The sequence below is a fragment of the Podarcis tiliguerta genome, assembly GCF_965153285.1.
Source record: "Podarcis tiliguerta genome assembly, chromosome: 12".
In the NCBI taxonomy this organism is placed as follows: Eukaryota; Metazoa; Chordata; class Lepidosauria; order Squamata; family Lacertidae; genus Podarcis; species Podarcis tiliguerta.
In genome coordinates, this window is record NC_139545.1 from 38,055,107 (window position 1) to 38,073,055 (window position 17,949).

Below are 17,949 nucleotides of genomic sequence, written 5' to 3' on the forward strand. Positions count from 1 at the left end.
CTCTCCCCACTTGTTCCCAGCACTGGTGTTTAGAGGCTTCCTGTCTAGGAAAGTAGAGGAGGTAAAAGAAAGCCACTGTGGCTGCAAGCTGTTGATAAGCTGCATCAGCCTATTTTTTTGGAGAGAAAGAATCTCTCTCTCTCTCTCAAACACACGCACATGCTTTGTGTAACATCCTTGATAAAAAGTTCTGGAGAAGCTGAAAACTTGCCACACTATCTATTTATTTATTACATTTATATACTGCCTTTGTCTTCCAATAATCTCAAGGTGGTATACATGGTTTTCCTTGCCATTTCATCCTCACAACAGCCCTATGAAGTTGGGTTAGGCTAGTCCAACACTCTAACCATTACGCCACACTGCCTCTCAGTGGGACAATTTGGTTGGCGCCAGCTGTGGATTTTGGAAACTAGAATTTGCCAAGTCTGCCTCACTGGTTGTGTTTTATTCCTTGGCCCACTGGGATGCTGACGTGCCAATCTGAACCCAGATTAGACCACCAAAACGTACAATTTCTGCCCTGAATAATATATCTCTTTTCACGCTAGAAGCCACCTGCATTTGTCCCTCTAGTACCTCTAGTAAATGTCACTAAGGCTTTGTACACACTTTGTAGCACATTCAAAGCACATGCTTTTCCTCAAAGAATTCTGGGCACTGTAGTTCACCCCTCAGAGTTACATTTCCCAGCAAACCTCAACAAGCTGCAGCACCCAGAATTCCTTGAGAGCAGAAATGTGCTTCCAATGTATTTTAAAGGTATATAGCCTCAGTTACCCACCTTTAAAATGGTAATAATATTGACTCTCCCCGCAGCAGGGCTGAAGCACTCAGCAATTAAAAGTGCTATAGAAAATATTAATAATAATTCAAAAGGGATTCAAAGGATACCATAGGGACCTGAGCGCAAAGTTGGCACGAGTTCCATCCTGTTTCCCGTCCCTCGGATAAGACCCTAATACTCCTGCACTTGAAGCATTCTCCCCCCCCTTGTTCCTTTGCCAACCTCTGCAAACAATTGGACTTCAGGGGTGCAGATTAAAGCTGCGTAGCAGGTGGCAATCTAATTGCTATCAACCTTGCATCTGCATTTATTTTGTCATCTGAACTCGCCTGCAGCTGGCTCTCAACCCTGATTATTTTTTGAGCAATTAGTTTACAGGTTCAAAGAAGGTATAGGCTTCAGATCCTCAATTTGCATGAAACATACAGTACAGAACCAAAGGCGGCAGAGGCCTATGTGATTTGGGAGGTGGCAGCAAAGAGGAGGGCTTTGTACAGGTGCCATGTTTTGAATTAGGTGAAATATTTACCCAGGTTTCAAAGTAAGTGCCCTTTTCAGTCTATTCACAGGAAAGCTTTCATTGTACAATTTTGTATATATTGCCTGGTCTGGCCAACTGGTACCGGCTTGATACCAGCAGCTGAAAGAGAAGGATTATGCCAGCAAAAAGTGGCATATTAGGTTTGGGATGGTGCCAGCAAACAGCCAGCCAACTAGCAACTGTGAAGGCAGCACCACGAGTGGAACACATCCTTCTTTTCATCTACAGGAATAATGAAAGCTATTTCAGAAGCCCGTGAAACAGCATAATTAATAACATTTGGTTTCCAGGACTTTAGGTGTTAAAAGCAATCTCCTGTTAAAGCAGCATCATTAGGTGTTTCAAATGTGTGGTGTGAATGTGGTTCAAGTTGGGACAACACCCAATAAAAAGAATCAGGCTGGACATATCTGAACTAATCCAGCAAGCTCTTCCCAGGATTCAGCCTGACAGTTCGGGTGCAACAGAAGAGCTGAGCTGCTCTCCTAGGCTCAACAATAAGACCAAGTCTGAGAGCTGCAATTCATTCCATTTTAACACACAAGATGGCACCAAAGAACCATTTTAGCCCTATAGGAGTTTTTGTGCTGTTTGAGTGCAGTGGTGCAAGTCATGATTGCCATTCTTGGTTCCAGCCTGACAGATAAGTTTCTGTGTTGTACAGAGCTCTTTGGCATAGAGGAAGTGAGCTAATGCTGGTTTTAAGTTTTTGCAAGCACTGGTGGTCTTGCTTTGTAATCTCAGATCCCTGCTTGTATTCTCAGCAGCATCCCCAGCCATCTTTGGACATGCCCCTTCTCCAAGAAACAGACAGTTGTCCAAACGTCATGGGTGGGATCCAATGATGACTGCTGAAGAGAGGCACTCTATGCCAACAGAACAAAATTGTTTTCCTCTCCCCTGCAGCATCCTGGGGTTGGGGTACCCTCTGGAGTCGATTTAGTTGGGGCACAGGGGAGGGTTTTTTGTCCAAACAGTCTAGATGTTTCCAATGAGAGAGAATGCCTGCACAAATAACAGTAATTAAAAAGGCTGAATCATACAATCATAAATGAACATATTACAAATGGTTGAAGAAACAAGTGCAAAATAATAGTACAATAGTACATAATAATACATAATAATAGTACAAAGTCGTACTATCTGCTAGTAGTGCATCACTAAAGAGTATACAAAAATTTGCAAATGATCAGCATGCAGCAGTCTAGTTGTCCAACTTTTGCAAAGATCAATAATGATCAATGGGGAAATGTTCAGATAACCCATTTCAGGTGTTACAAATGTGAAATACATTAATTCGAGGGGTTGTAGTGCATATAATTAGTGCTGAGAGGGGACAGCTTTCCTTTGGTGTGTAAGCTTCTGTGATCGATAACTGCCAAAAATATTACACAGCTTCAACATTTGGAATTCAAAGAACAAAATATTTATTTGTTGCTGTCAAAGATACTGTGTTTCTACTCCTGAGCGGTCGGTAGAACCAGCTTTAAGTGCTACTGCTAGAGGATAGTGTCCTCATAGCCCAGAGCTGATAGCCTAATGCTGCTAATGTACATCAGGGCATATGACTGAGCTAGTCAGTTTGAAACCAGATCTACATCTGATTGGCCTGCCCTAATCCCTACTTAAAAATCTGAATCCATGCCAGTCCTTGGAACAGTTCCAGCCTGAATCAAGCTTTCTTGTCTAAAGTGCATATCAATCAATTTGGAAATCCCATTTGATATATATATTTGTGTGCTTAGTATTTCACTATTAAAACAGCAAAAGTAGGAGAAAGGAAGAGAAAGGAAAGGAAGAGAAAATTGTGCAAGTGGCCCATCAGCCTAGGATGTGTTTGTTGATGAAGAGCAGACCAGATTTTTCAAATGACAGCTATTCACTCTGAAGTGGACTGAAACATGCCAAGCATCTGATCTAATGACGCCAAGCAGCCATGGCATCGTTCCAAGAGGAAAGGAAAACCCAGTGTGAGAAATAACTGGCAGAGGGACGGTAAATTAGGACACAAGCTGCACAGACCTGCACAGCATCCAAAATGAATGCTGGCACCATACAAAGAGGGCACTGGATTCTCACCCATTCCCAGAGGCTTCATATGCCAGCTCAGAAGGCTTGCCCCGACCAAAGCCACATCGCCCGAATGAACAGGTGCAGCCCCACCCAAACAACAACAATAGAGGACAAAGGAGAACAAATAAGCATTAAATCCAACCACAGTGCTACTCATCCTAGTAATCAGAGACAGGTGGCATTGGCTAATTCTGCCAGCCACAGGACCCCCTGGCTGCACATATTGGTAGGGTATAAGCTGCTATTAAATTGATGTTATTTGCAGTCACTACTAAGTTATGTGGCACAGCATATCAAATACAATAAATAAGTAAATAATTTCATTTGTATGCCGCCTTTCCAAAGTTAAGACCGTGCTCAAGGCGGCTTACAACATACAAAAAAAATACGTAAGTACAAACATAACAAAAGTAGTCATAAACAATAAACACAATGTCAAAAAGTACACAACCTGAACCTTTTTAAAAGAAATAAAAAAAACTGCATTGATATAGACACTGCTTAAAATACGTTGTAAGGGACGCAGGTGGTGCTGTGGGTTAAACCACAGAGCCTAGGACTTGCCGATCAGAAGGTCAGCGGTTCGAATCCCCGTGACGGGGTGAGCTCCCATTGCTCTGTCTCAGCTCCTGCCAACCTAGCAGTTCTAAAGCTCGGCAAGGTGCAAGTAGATAAATAGGTACTGCTCCGGCGGGAAGGTAAACGGCGTGCGCTGCTCTGGTTCACCAGAAGCGGCTTAGTCAAGCTGGCCACATGACCCGGAAGCTGTACACCGGCTCCCTCGGCCAGTAAAGCAAGATGAGCGCAGCAACCCCAGAGTCAGTCACAACTGGACCTAATGGTCAGGGGTCCCTTTACCTTTAAGATACGTTGTAACCAAATTTGGCACAATGGTCCCTAAGGTCAATAAGCAGTTTCCTGACTATATTTGGACACCATTTTGAAACTAAATAACAAGCTCAGTCTTTCAAAAATGCACTGATTAGGACAACTATTAAGGTATTCTAACAAAAAAAATAGCTACAGTGGTTCTTCAGATCAAGCAGCAGGTTTTGGCCCACAGGTGGATATCACTGGATGCCATTTTGAATCAAAATGGTGGACTGAAGCTTTCAAAACTGCACTGATTGCTGTAAAGGGTTACTGTGGGTTTCTTAGAATTCCCAAATAATGCCAGCAGTCCCTACTAGTTAATTGTATGGAAAGCCAATAAGAGATTTCAAGAATAAACACTAGTAAGTAATAGTATCTTGGTTTTTAGCCTCCTTGAGGCTTTACAATAAGGCAGAACACAGATTTTAAAATATATAAATACAGTGTGTAGAACCACCCAGAGAAGCAGTAGGTCCTTTAGTTGACAAATGTGTGATAAAGCTTAAGGGAGGCAGGAAATTATTATTTTTTAAGTAAGCCAATTCTTTGCATCAGTCTTCAGGTGCTCAGCCATGTTCCTGTGGGTACCACAAGCCAGATACCACAGCAGTCCTACAGCTGCCTACAAAAGGCAGACAGCTTTGGACTGAGTTCTCTGTCTTAGTAGCCAGCTACTGTTTCCTGCTGAAGATTGGCTCCACACACCTCGAAAGCTATTGGTTTTTGAGTAAACTCAACATATGTTGAACTAATGGCAACTTTGTATGGATCACACTTCTGGTAAACGCACACAAGCATAAGCATTACAGAAAGAAAGGCTGTCTATTTCTGGGTTCCTAGGAAATCTTTGTGTAGCTTTGCAAGATGGGTTTGATCTTGGTTCTCTGAAGAAACATGGCAAACCAAAAGATATGGAAACAGCAACAGGGAAGAACAGGGAACAGATCTCCAAGAGGAGATAAGTTTTTTTCACTGTTTTGTAAAAGTAACTTTTGGAAAATTCTTTTAAAATATTTTTTGGTGGGAAGAAGTAGCAAGTTCTGTTGAACTTTCCTCCCAGGTAAGTGGGGATAGGACTGCAGCCTAAATATCTGATAATCAGAGGAGTTTCCACTGTGCAAATTCATCCCATTCAATCTGTGTTAAGTTCTCAGACTTGCTCTCATGTGGATCATTTTTATTTCTTGATCTAAGTCTGAAGGAAGCAGCTTTTGGTTGCTGAATTTGGTTGCCTTTGTGTTTGCTGACTGCTGGATTTTAATTTTTATTATGGGCAGGGGTCTTTAAAAGCAGCACCAGATTTAGGTCACTGCAGGCACTTCCTCAGCACAGGGCTCTGATCGGAGGGGATGCAAAATTTAGAAGATCCATAATTGAGAAGATCCATTTGGAGGCACCAAATGTTGGCCTTGCACATGGCGCCATATTAAGAAAGATTGCATAAGTTTGCCCCTGTTAAAAGCTGGAAGTTACCTGGGCCTCTGAGCAGAGCCATATTTAGGCACTCTTGCACCCTTGAGAAGGAGATGTATTGGTCCCTCCGAGGCCAGGACAGACCATGACCTAGAAACTCAAAAACTTTGCTTTTCATCACCTTTTGCTTAGGCGGGGCACCTAGAGGGCTGCTGCCCAGAAATCAGTCAAGCGGGCTCCTAGCCACTCCAAGCCAGAGCAGAGAGGCACAACTTTTGCTCCCCCACCTCACGCCTGCCCCATAGGGGCCAGCTGCTAGGGGCCAAGGCACTTCCCTTCCCCATTATTATTTTTTGTTCAGACGGCGTTCGGCTCTGCCACCTGGCTCCTCATGATGTTGCCTCTGGCCTGCACCCTTGGCGGGGGCCAACCTAACCAATCCCTAGGTACGCCCCTGTCTCTGAGATGCCTTGCCTGGGACCAAGCCCCATTGAATTGAGTTAGATGTGCTTCTTAGTAGACATGCAGCCCTGCAAGGAAGTGCATTTAGAGTTACAGGGTCTGAACCTCTTTGATTTAAAAAGGCTGCCTCTGAAGTTCAGTGGACGGCCCCTAGTTCTTGAAATCTGCCAATAACGCGCCCATTTTGTTTTGAGGGAGGCCTTCAGAAATCTTAACAAACTGATTGTGATGATACAGTGAAGAAGATCTACAATATCCAGGCTGTTCTTCCATGCCAAGGACCTGCAATAGTTCCCCATCAGCTTTCCCATGTGGGGGGGGGGGGACTCAAGCCCCACAACATGGGTTTGGGACTCAGGACTGACCCCCTTCTCTGTGTACCCAACTTTCTGTGCCCTTGGGCACTCTCTGAGCCTCTTGTCTGGGTGCCTGGGTGCAGGGCTCAAAGCGCAGGTTGCTTACCAACAAAGCCCCAGGGCAGCCTGTTGTCTCCTTAATTCCACAAGCTGCTTTCCTCACCCTGCACAGCTTTTTATTATTTTGTAGACATTGATCCTCGAGGTCTTTTTGACTGAACCTTTTTTTTTAAAGCTGCCATCACGTTTTATTGTGTGCTCAAATTTAGCACCATCCTTTATGGAAATCCAGGCGACCCCTCTGCTCTTTGTGAGCAGGTGCCTACGGGTTTGCGAAGCCAACTGTTGGTCAAACTCACAAGAGGACACTGTAAAAGTGTTGGCTCCCCCTTTCTCCTTTCCCTACCTCCTGTGCTAGTGTGAAATCCAGTCGCTAACAAAGGTGGTGGTGAGAGCTGGGGGGGGGTGCGGGGGGGGGGAGATGTGAATACTTAAAGACCCGCTTTTCAAGCCCACTTACACGTCTGGGGATGATTTTTGTCTTCTTTTTTAAAGAGCCTGTTTTGAAAATCGGGGCAGAAGGGGTGGGGGTGGGAGCAGAGAGATGAAGAGGACAAACGCACAAAAAGATACCTGTTTGGTTTGCAAAGGGCCTGGAAATCACCCGTGAGCGACCATATATAATTTGATTTGCTAGGCAATCTGCGAAGCGATTGCCCATCATTTATAATGTTCATTGAGCATTTTGCTTAATTATGTCTCTTTTTGTAAAGGAAGCACAGCCCCCTCCCGGCTCCGGAGCGCACAAGTGGCCAGATTCCCATGGACCAGCCCGGTCTGCAGCTTTGCGAAGCTTTCCCAAGCGCTCCGGCAGGGGCGGGGCGAGGGAGGCGTTAATAGCTCCAGGCCGGCTGGACAGGGAGGGGGGGAGGAGAGAGGGAGCGAGGCGGGCGGGGGGCAGCGAGCGAGAGCGGAGAGAAAGCAGCTCGCGCAGGTACGAGCATCCTCCGCCGCCGCCCCTCCTCCTCCCTGCAGCCCTTGGCAACCCGCCGCCTTTGCAGGTGCTGCTTTTGAAGAGCGCCACCCCCTGCCCCTGGACGCTGCTCATTTCTTAGGAGAAGTGGGATTTATAGGGAGAGCCGCGGCTGATTAATCTGCGGGAGGCAAACAGAGGAAATCCTTCATGGGGGCGAGCGCGAGCACGCGCGCATCCCCAGAGCCACGAGGTACTCAGCAACTCAAAAGCCACTCCATCTTCCATAGCGCTCAGGTGAGGGGCGCAGTGCCGCGCAGCTGCCGACAGGTGTCGCGCTGCGCGCGGCTTGGAAGCCCAGGGACGGAAAGAAACCTGTTGCAAGCGCCATGAACTCGCCTGGGTGTAGTGGTGTGTTGTTATCATCAACGCCTCATATATATATGAATCGAGCCTCCTGCTTTAGGAAGAGATGAGGATCTGTTGGATCACAAGCCAAACTTACCGAGGAGCCCTCTCCCGGTTGATCTTGCTGAGCATCTCCCCAGCCTTTCTCCCCGGGGTTTGATCAGTCCCGTTTGCCGAAGGAAGGAATCCGAAAGCAACCTGGTAGATCGGCAGCCTTAGCTGGAGAAGGGCGAGCGATCCAGGATGGTGCTTCCTACCTACTTGAGGAGGAGATCCGCCTTGAGTATCAAACGTAGATGCAAATCCGCGTTGGACACGCTGTGATATTTCAAGAAGAGCCCCCACCCCCCAACAATAAGTTCTTCGGCTTGGAGAAAGGCTTAGATATTGTTCGGCACAAAAAAGTTTCGGTTGCCTCCTAAAAGCGGGAAATTTTCCCTTCCAGTGGCTGCAAGGAAATAAATAGAGTTGATGAGCGATAAACGTATATATATAGGCGGCAGCAGTGCGCCTGCGTTAAGCCGCTTTGCTGGCATGCCACTCAGTGCACATCGCCCCTTCGAGTGCGATAAATACACTAATGAAAGAATCGTTCTCTCTCTCAATCTTTATTAACCTGCAAAGAATGTTGGGAAAAAGAAATGCACTTCATTTTGCCCTATTAATCGCCAAAATGTGTATAATTCTGAAAGTAGATTGCCCCATACACGAAGCACAACCTGAACCTGCTCAGAGAGGTTCCCGCGGGGAGGGAAACACCCACCCAAACGGATTCGGGGGCCAAACCCCACTTCAAAATGATCCCTTTCGTGCTTCAGACGTGTTTCGGGGCGTGTGGAATAGCAAATGTTGGACCGGAAGGCTTCCCCGACCCCCCCAAAACAAGAGCGAAGTTTCGCCACATGCTCAGAGGGATCTTATCCCCTCATAAACGTTACTTTCCATTGCACATTCACAGGAGCCAACACAGCCTGAGGCTGGAAGAGAGAGAGAAACCAAGGGGAAGATTTTAGAACTGCTGCAGGCCCGGCAGAGCGAGAGACAATTCTGACCGTTGATTTCACCCGCCGCCCCCACCTCACTTCGCCCCTCCTCAGGCGTAGCCCCACATCTTCTTCGTCACCCCCCCCCCCGCCGTCATTTGATTTGCTTCAGCAGCGCCTACAAATCGATGGCGTCCCATTTGTTACAATCTTCCGAGGGTTCCGTGGAGAGAGCGGGGCGCGGGGGGGGAAGGCCCTGCCTCCCTGCGTCCCTCCCTCGTCTCCAGGCGCACAAGTGGTGGGATTCCCATGGATGCGGCCTGCTCTGCAGCTTGGCCCTGGAGAGGTGGGAAAGGGAGGGAGGGGGCAGGAGGAGACACGGCGACCCCCGGCTTGAAAGGCCTTGAAAAGAGGCTCTTTTATGGCGCATTTACCAGCCGAGGGCTGCTCAGGTACCAGCTCCTCGCCGAGGGCGCGCCGCGCCGTGCTAGGCCCGTGCTTGCAGGTGCGCCCGCAAAGTGGCCGCCTCGGCGCCTTTTGTGGCGGGCTTTTATTCGCGAGGGGCTTTTGTGTTCCTTCCCTCAGAGGCCGCTCCGCCTTGTTGTCCCATTAGCGCCGCCGGGCTGGGGGCGCCATACTGCTTTGTGGACGGGCCTCTGGCCTGCCCCATTGACTGTTTTCAGAGGAAGCTGCGACCATGGGGGGAAACAGCATGGAAGCCAGCTTAGCCCGGCCGACTCCCGTTTCTCCCAGCCCCCAGGATTACAAGGCGTCGGAGCAGGGGAAAGAAGGGGGTCAGGGCACCCAGAGAGGTTGCCAGCACCCCCTACAGAGAGGAGAGAGACCGGTCAGATTTATCTGAGAAAGAACACAGTGGAACTCCAAAGCCTTATTAGATTACTTGTGGGCCTAAATAAATATATCCTCTCACCAATTCTGCTTATATGATTCCAGTAGGTGCACCAGACCTGATATCTGTATCTATTTCAGTGGCCTCTCCCAACACCTTAAGTGTATGAGGCAGCGGAGAATGTGGAAACTGTCTGTGCATGTAGAAATATATAAGGGCACACCTACTGGGGATGGAGAAAAATCAGTGTGACTTCACAGCAGATGCTCACACAGCAAATGAGCTTGTGAATGTTGCCATGCAGGGTGTTCACTATTCAGTTTGTGCCCTTTTTTCCTATGTGAGTCCATCAAGAAAAGAATTGGCAATACAGTGCTAGCCTACAAGCTGCCTACACAGAAGTCCCACGGGGACCAGTGTGCCTTACTCCCACTGAGTCAGAAGACCATGAGAAAGCCCCTGCTGGGTCAAACCAAAGGTCCATCATCTAGTATACAGTGCCCTGTTGCATACAGAGGCCAGCTGTAGCTCAGTGGTAGAGCATCTGCAGAAGGTCCCAGGTTCAGTCCTTGGCATCTTCAGGTAGGTCTGGCAGAGACTCCTGTATGACATCCTGAAGAACTGCTGCCAGTCAGTGTAGACAAAACTGAGCTAGATGGATCAATGGTCTGAGTATAAAGCAGCTTCCTGTGTTCATAGATGCCTCTGGGAAGCTCAGAAGTAGATATGGCAATGAAAGCAAAAGAACTTCCCCCATCAACTAGTTTTCTGCCACCAACTGGTGTTCAGTGGCAGAGTGCCTTTTGAGTCTGAAGGCCACATTTAGTCATCGTATCTGCAACCGATTGATCTGTCTTCCATTAATCTCCTTTAAAAGCCACCTAAGCAAGTGATTGTTACCACAATGTGTGCAGTTAATTCTATAAAATGTTTCTGAGTTAAGAAATGCTGCCTTGGAGAAAGTGGATGGAGGAATATCTATATATCTCATAAGACTGAAACCTGGGGTTATCCAATAAAGCTGAATGTTGGATGATCCAGGGACAAAGGAAGTAGTTATTTACACTCTGCATTGGAATCTGGTGACCTTGGATGGCTTTAAAAGGGGATTACACAAGTTCATGGAGGAAAAGGCTATTAATGACTACTAATCATGACCGCTGTATATTAGCTCCTGTATTGGAGGAAGTATTAGTTTCTGGGAAACTCAAGCCTGCTTGTGGGCTTCTCATAGAGGTTAGGTCCCTCTGCGAAACAAGATGCTAGTCTGGATAGGCCTATACAGTGGTACCTCAGGTTACATACGCTTCAGGTTACAGACTCCGCTAACCCATAAATAGTGCTTCAGGTTAAGAACTTTGCTTCAGGATGAGAACAGAAATCATGCTCTGGCAGTGCAGCAGCAGCAGGAGGCCCCATTAGCTAAAGTGGTGCTTCAGGTTAAGAACAGTTTCAGGTTAAGAACGGACCTCCGGAACGAATTAAGTACTTAACCCGAGGTACCACTGTAGCATGATCCAGCAGGACTCGTCTCATGTTCTTATGCTTTCTTTTTTTCTATCTCAAATCTTTTGCTAAATGAGTCTGTGTTCTAGCATTATAGAACCTCCCTCTATCCACTTTCTCGACAATATTGGATAAATGTATACACCTCTACCATGCCCTGTTTTTTTCTGGACAATAGATATACAGTTATCCCTGGCACATTAAGCTGAGTCACCTACTGTTCCATAGTCACATTGTGCAGCGTTTTGAGATTTTCCTCCAGTGTTAATAAAAGGTTAATTGGTGTAGGTCCACACCATACAGGTAGAAGATTACAAGTATAAATTCACCCCTCAAATGTAGGAGATAATCAAATTCCTGAGCCTGATGCCAGTAGTCTGCCTTGTATTACCTGGAATCTCATGCTTTCCTAAAACTGTGACCCTTTCCAGATGTTTAATCTTACTTAGACATTTTATTATTGTCACCTGATCATAAATTTCATACTGTACACATGTCTAATCAGAAGTTCCCATTTCCTTGTTATGTGGGAATTACTCCCATGTAACTTGGTATAGGACTGCAGCTAATTTGTTGATCTGATGCATTTTACTTTATTGACTAGCAAACATGAAACTTCTAAAGAAAGTGCATACTTTACTTTATTTTGCACCTGTATAGATTGCAAATGCATAATCTTAGAAGAGGGCCTCATGCGTATGAAAGGAAAGCAAATCTATATTGAACCTTCTATATGCATTTTTGTATTAATATTACAAATAAATAAAAATAATGGATTTTAACAGATAAAGTTTTTTTTAAGGAATCACTTATTTCCCCAGGTTTTGCATTCTGTATTCGGCTCTGAAGACTTAAGACTTAGCAACATCAGGAGGGCCACAATTTCCTCACCAATGAACTACTAGAGGAATATTTTGCTTTGCCTCCTAATGACAGCACTTTGCATAGGTGGAAATAATACACTGTCCAACCACTTGGTAATCACACCTACTGATCTAGACTTAGTGTGCCATTTAAAATTTACCTCAGCTTTGCTACGGTAAAGACTTCCATATTTGGGTGGGTTTTCTACTTCTGCTCTGTCCTCTTTTATATTTTCAAAGAGAGAGCATTACTTGATTGTCCTAGTACCCAAGGTGAGTTGCACTGAACACAAAATATCTTACTATGCAATCCTATGCATGTCTACTCAAAAGTAAGTTCCATTGAATTCAAATGGATATATTCCCAGGTAAGTGCATAGGAAGTCTAATTGAATTCAATGGGGTTGCTTCTCAGCAGATGTGTAGGATTGTGCGGTTAGTCTGGAAAGAATTTACTGAGAATGCAATGCTATACCTGCCAACTCACAAGCCCCACTGAGTTCAATGGATTTTATTTCCAGGTAATATGGTATAAAGCACATTGTATATATTTCCTATGTCCTAATAAAATAATTGGGGCTTAAACCCAAGAGTATATGGTTGCAGCCACCCTTAATCATACAACAGAGGGTTCACGAACAAGGATCCCATCCTCAGATTTAGGCTATAATTTCATACTTACTTACCTGGGAGTAAGTCACACTGAAGACAATAGATTGTGTTCAGTAGATTCCACTGCTAGGAGGGCTTTGGTAGCTACTAGAGCAGCTGCTACATTTGCAAAGGGTCCCAGGTTCGATTCCCTGGTGTGTCCAAGTAGAACTGGGAAGGAAGAGCTGCCAGTCAGTGTAGACAGTGCTGAGCTAGGTAGACCAATGGTTTGACTCAGCATAAGGAAACTGCCTATGTTCCTGTGTACCAAATTATCCATTCTGAGGGCAAACCTAAAATACCTTACCCTGGCAAGGAGGGTGGGAATACATTAAATCAATGTAATGTATAAGCCCTTGGGGTAGGTTGTAAAACAGTTATGTGACAACATCTTTGATACAAAGAATTATACTGCAGAGAAAAGAGTCTGGTGCATGGTGGCAAAACATCCACTGGCTATCACAAGACTCTCTTCCTCTATCCCAGTCAGGGCCCACTCTACCAAGAGACAAATTGAGGCAGCTGGTTTTGGGTGTCACTGAAAGCAAAATGATTAGTTATTTAGTGTGTTATTGTTCTTTTTCGGTGCCACAAAGGGGGAGAGGCAACTGGGGAAATTGCTGCCCCAGATGCCAAAATAACTTGGCTGTACTTGAAGGAGGGCAGGACACTCTAATTAATGCAGCAAGATATCATGGACTGGTCCTTGTCCCAGCGGTGCTCAGAGTGAGCAAAAGTCTAGGATCCCACACTGCAAAATTGAGGGGCCTTCAAATGCAGCAGGGCTGGCTTACTGTATTTTAAAGTGAATGACCTGATGCACATTAGGGAGTCACTTATAACATAGCTAAATACCTAAGTTCTGCACTCCACCCTTTCTGTAACTTTGCTACTATTTATGAAACTCATTCAGCTGCAGGCAAAATTGAGCCAGACAGGAGAAGAACAGCCCATTATGCTGAATATAATACTACAGTATCGGAGCTGAGTATGTGTGGATCTGTGTGCGTCATCTATCCACTCTTTCTTCAGATGGAAATGCTTATCTTGACTGTAGGCTAATCTCTACAGTGAGAGACCCAGGTCCAGGTGTAAGATTAGGCATAAGCAGCCCAATCCTACACATTACTTGATAAGAAGTAAGCCCCATTGAATTCATTTGAGTTTACTCGCATGCAATTGTACATAGGATTGCAACAGGATTGCACACCTAATTGGGAATAAGTTCCATTCAACACCATTGGGTTTACTTCCGAATAGATGGAGATAAATTTGCACTGCCCATTATTTGGAGCTGTGGGATATGAGAGGTAACCAATGTCTCCTCTTCATTAGAGTCTACCAGGGCCTGTAGCACAGTGAAGAAGTGTCAGAAATGGAATCATGGCTAGATTTAAAGGGTTCTTCCTGCAGATAGCTCCAGCTTGGAGCTGGATTGAATAATTTTCTGTTTCTCTCTGGTATTCTCTAACTCTATCTTGGCTGTGAGTTCTCCTTCCTGCCTTGCAGGCCTTTCCCCACGTAGCCTGGGAGGGCAGAGGCCTGATTAATTCCAATTACAAATGCTGCTGCTGCTGCTGCTGAAGAGGCCAGACACCTGCGGTCCTCCTGAGGTTGCTGACTTCCAACTGCTGTCAACTCCAACTAGCATGGCCAATAGCCAGGGATTGTGGGAGTTGTAGTCCAATAAAATCTGTATCCCCATCCCTGACTCCAAACCTTACTGCCTGCCAGTTAGAAAGACAAAGGAGGAACAGGATTGCATGAGGGAGGTTGTGTGTATTCTGGAAGTGTTTATGCTACAATTCATAACATGTATATAAGCATATTTCATTTATAAGGTGCTTGACTATTTTTATAGTGTGGCTCACCAGCACAGGGACAACTAGTTATCTTTCTGCTTTTAAAGATGGGAACCTGCATCTGGAAAAAACCACTTGCGCAGGAACACACAAATAGCAGCAGTGGGCATGAACTCAGGTCTCCAAGATCCCAGTCCATTTCATTGTGCACATGCTTTGTGATATTTTTTCCCCATGTTATCCAGTGGTTAGACCCATCACCACACTGAGGAGCCACAAATTTATCTCCACTGCTGGGATTAAGGGCAACTTCCTCTAGGGCAGAGAAAGTATCCAGGCTGGTTTGAGAGCCTGATACAAATTAGCCATACTAAATGTAAGTGTTCCAAAAGGTCAAGGTAACACATGCAAAGTAGGTAGCTGGAGAGAGTAAGCCAAGCTAGACACTGCGGGAGTCCGGGGCGGGTGGAGACAGAAAGGCAACTTGTGACTTGGTGAATAATCTTTAAAGGATTGTCCCCATCGAAGGGCGAGCATGCATTCTTCACTAAACGTATAAACCACGGGAGCAGCTCCAATTGCAGTTCACACTGATAATCTGTGATGAATGAACGAATCGATTCAAAGCGCTGATCAATCCACGAACGCTTTCACCCTTACCATGTTTTTTATTTCCTCTCCTCTTTTTCGAATGGATTAGTGCAAAATCCAGGACGTTCCAAGAATTAAGCCTTTGTTCGCTGCCGTCCCGGTCTATTCTCCGGAGTTTTTCCCCCGTGTTATCGCGGTTTGTGAAAGGCTTTGAAGTCTGGTCATTCATTACCCTTCTGCCCTTAGCTTTGCACTGCATGGACCGAGAGAAGCGCTGCCTCTTATCTGTATTTCTGCACTGTGCAAAAGGCGCTTCCCGTTAAAGTGTGTGTGCGCGCGCGTGATCTACCTCCAGCGGTAATACCCCTGGAGCCCCTATTCTAAACACAAACACTCGGAGGTCCTACAAAATTCAGCAAAAATGGGGAAAAGGCTCAGTGTAGTATTACTCAGAATCCAAAACAGACTTAATATTATCAGGCGCAATTTGTCTAGCGCTCGCAGCACAGCGATCGCCCCGACGGTTCTCAGGACACGAGGTAGCTCTTTACCAATCTGAGAGAGAGAAAGGACTTCTTCTTCGACAACAGAGACTGTATGCAGACGCCTGCGCGCTTCTCTATTTCCGCGTTAACTGTGTTTAAGGTTAGAGTGGGAGTCATTGCACAGCTTTAAGGGCAGAAAACATTGCTCCATAAGATGACATTTTGGCCGGTTCAGAATTCCCAATTCTTTCATCAGCCGGGAGGGGGGGCGGGGAAGCTAGGAAACGATCGCTGCAACTTAGGGTTTGAATTTAAGAGGAGTAGAAGGCAGATGACAAAGGGTGGGGAGAGTAAAAATCCGATATGTTTAAAAATCGATAAACACCCAATCACAAGGAGCTGATGTAATTTGGTCTGATGTATTAGGGGAAAGATGTCCTTAACTTCGGGTGTCATGAAAACGCTCACAAGGCAAGCCAATCAACTCACGCTTCGGTTGTTCTTGTTAAAGGGCAGGCAAAATCGTGGTTCAGCTTTACTGGCCTCTCTCCAATGCGTATGGAACTATATAGATCTGTGCGTGCCGTGGGTGCAGAGGTGCTTGCACAAAGTCACTTCAGGCGGTTACTCTCCTACTACCTCGCTGTCAAGACATGCCGCCGCCACCACCACCATCAAATCCTTTGCCAAGCGCAGTAGATAGTCCCGGATGGCTACCAACCCCAATACTATAGCAGCCGCTATTACATAGTAGGGCTGGAAAACGCCCTCCCTGGTGCTCGTGGTGTGGTTGGAGGGCGGGCAGAACTAAAGAGTGCGAGTTGTCCTGGAGCAGGGATGGGCAAGCTGTGGCCCTCCAATGTTTTTTGTTGGACTCCAACTCCCATCAGCCCCGTCCACCATTGCAAATGATGAGGAATGATGGGAGTTGGAGTCCAAAGCATCCGGATGACCACAACTTCCCTGTCGCTTTGCCTAGAGATGAGACAAATTCATGGCGGAGTAAGTAGGCTCTCGGTAGCTACTAGTCACGATGGCTGTGATCTGCCTCCAGAGTGCGAGACAGAATGCTTCCCAAAACCCGTAGCTCCAAACCGCAGAGAGGGAAAGTGCTATTGCGCTCAAGTCCTGCTTGGGGGTTTCCCCTTTAGGCTTCTGGTTGGCCATTGTGAGAACAGGATGCTGGACTAAGGATCCAGCAGGACTCTTCTTATGCTAACTAATAACTTTAAAACGTGTCTCTTCACCCTGGCATGTGGCAGCTGGGAGATGCTGTTTCTGGCAGCCTTGAAACTATTAACTGTGTGAGTGTATGTTTCCCATGTTATTAACACTTTTTAAAAGGTTTAAAATAGTTTTTAAATGTTTGTCTCATTTCTAATGCTATTTGCCACCCTGGGCTGCCTTGGGGAGAAAGATAGGTTAGCAAACAAACAAACAAATAGGCGTGGAGAGATGTGATGGAGTGTACATAGTGAAATATTTACATTTTGTAAAACAACAACAATAACGGGAGGAAACTCGTTTTGAAAAGTATGCCTCGTGTTCTTTGATCTCTGTTTTCAGCTGAGTAATTGGATATTGTCCAAAATTGCAGGCCAGTGCAAAACCAGTATGCCAGAAGAAATTCATTCTGTATTAAATTATCGAGGAGGCAGTTATGGCGATAGACCTGGAAACTCAGCCTCATTGCTTGGGAAATGCCCTGTCCCATATCTCAACCTAAAGCTCATTTCTTGCGCAGTTTCACTCCTCGCTCCCTCTGCCCTAACTCTCGGTCACCGGCTTCATTCCTCTATTCTCGTTTGTTGTTTGATTTACGGTGGGTAGAAAATCCCCTTGGCCCCAACGGGGTTCTTTCTGAGGAGACACCTGCGCATCTTCAACTACTCCCCACTAATTTCACTTGCTCTTACTTTGCAGCCCGAACGCAGGCATCTGTAATCTTTTACCCCGGATTACTGACTCGCAGTAACCACTCTTGGTGGATCCACACTCACAGTCAGCAAAGTGGGCGAGACTTTCCAGTTTCACAAAGTAAGTGAAAGGGGAGGCCTCCCTCTTAACCTCCTTTTCTTATGAGTGTGATCGCATGGTTAAGTAGAAACTAATTCAAATAAAGCAACATTGACATTTAAAAAAAACAAACCATTCTCTGAATGGTCAGGATTTCCCCCCTGGTGTAATGCTCCAGATCGGAGTTCACAGCGTCTAGGTTTAAGGGACTGGTGTTCTGCGCCCACGTTAATGACATTCCCAAAGGTTTCCTAGTGTTCATTTGCGCGCTTGCGGCGCAAAGTCGTCTGGCTTCTACCGGCTAAAAAAGACACCA

General features: G+C 46.0%; 1 protein-coding gene across 1 annotated transcript in view; it reads right to left on the reverse strand.

Annotated features, from left to right (window-relative positions):
• The window catches only part of PIP4K2A (phosphatidylinositol-5-phosphate 4-kinase type 2 alpha), a 177,640-nt gene extending 169,408 nt beyond the window's left edge, over positions 1–8,232 (reverse strand). The window contains exon 1 of the mRNA XM_083406699.1: positions 7,984–8,232. The gene's annotated coding sequence lies outside the window, so the exon portion shown is untranslated. The remainder of the gene's footprint in view (positions 1–7,983) is intronic.
• Positions 8,233–17,949: the final 9,717 nt, after the last annotated feature.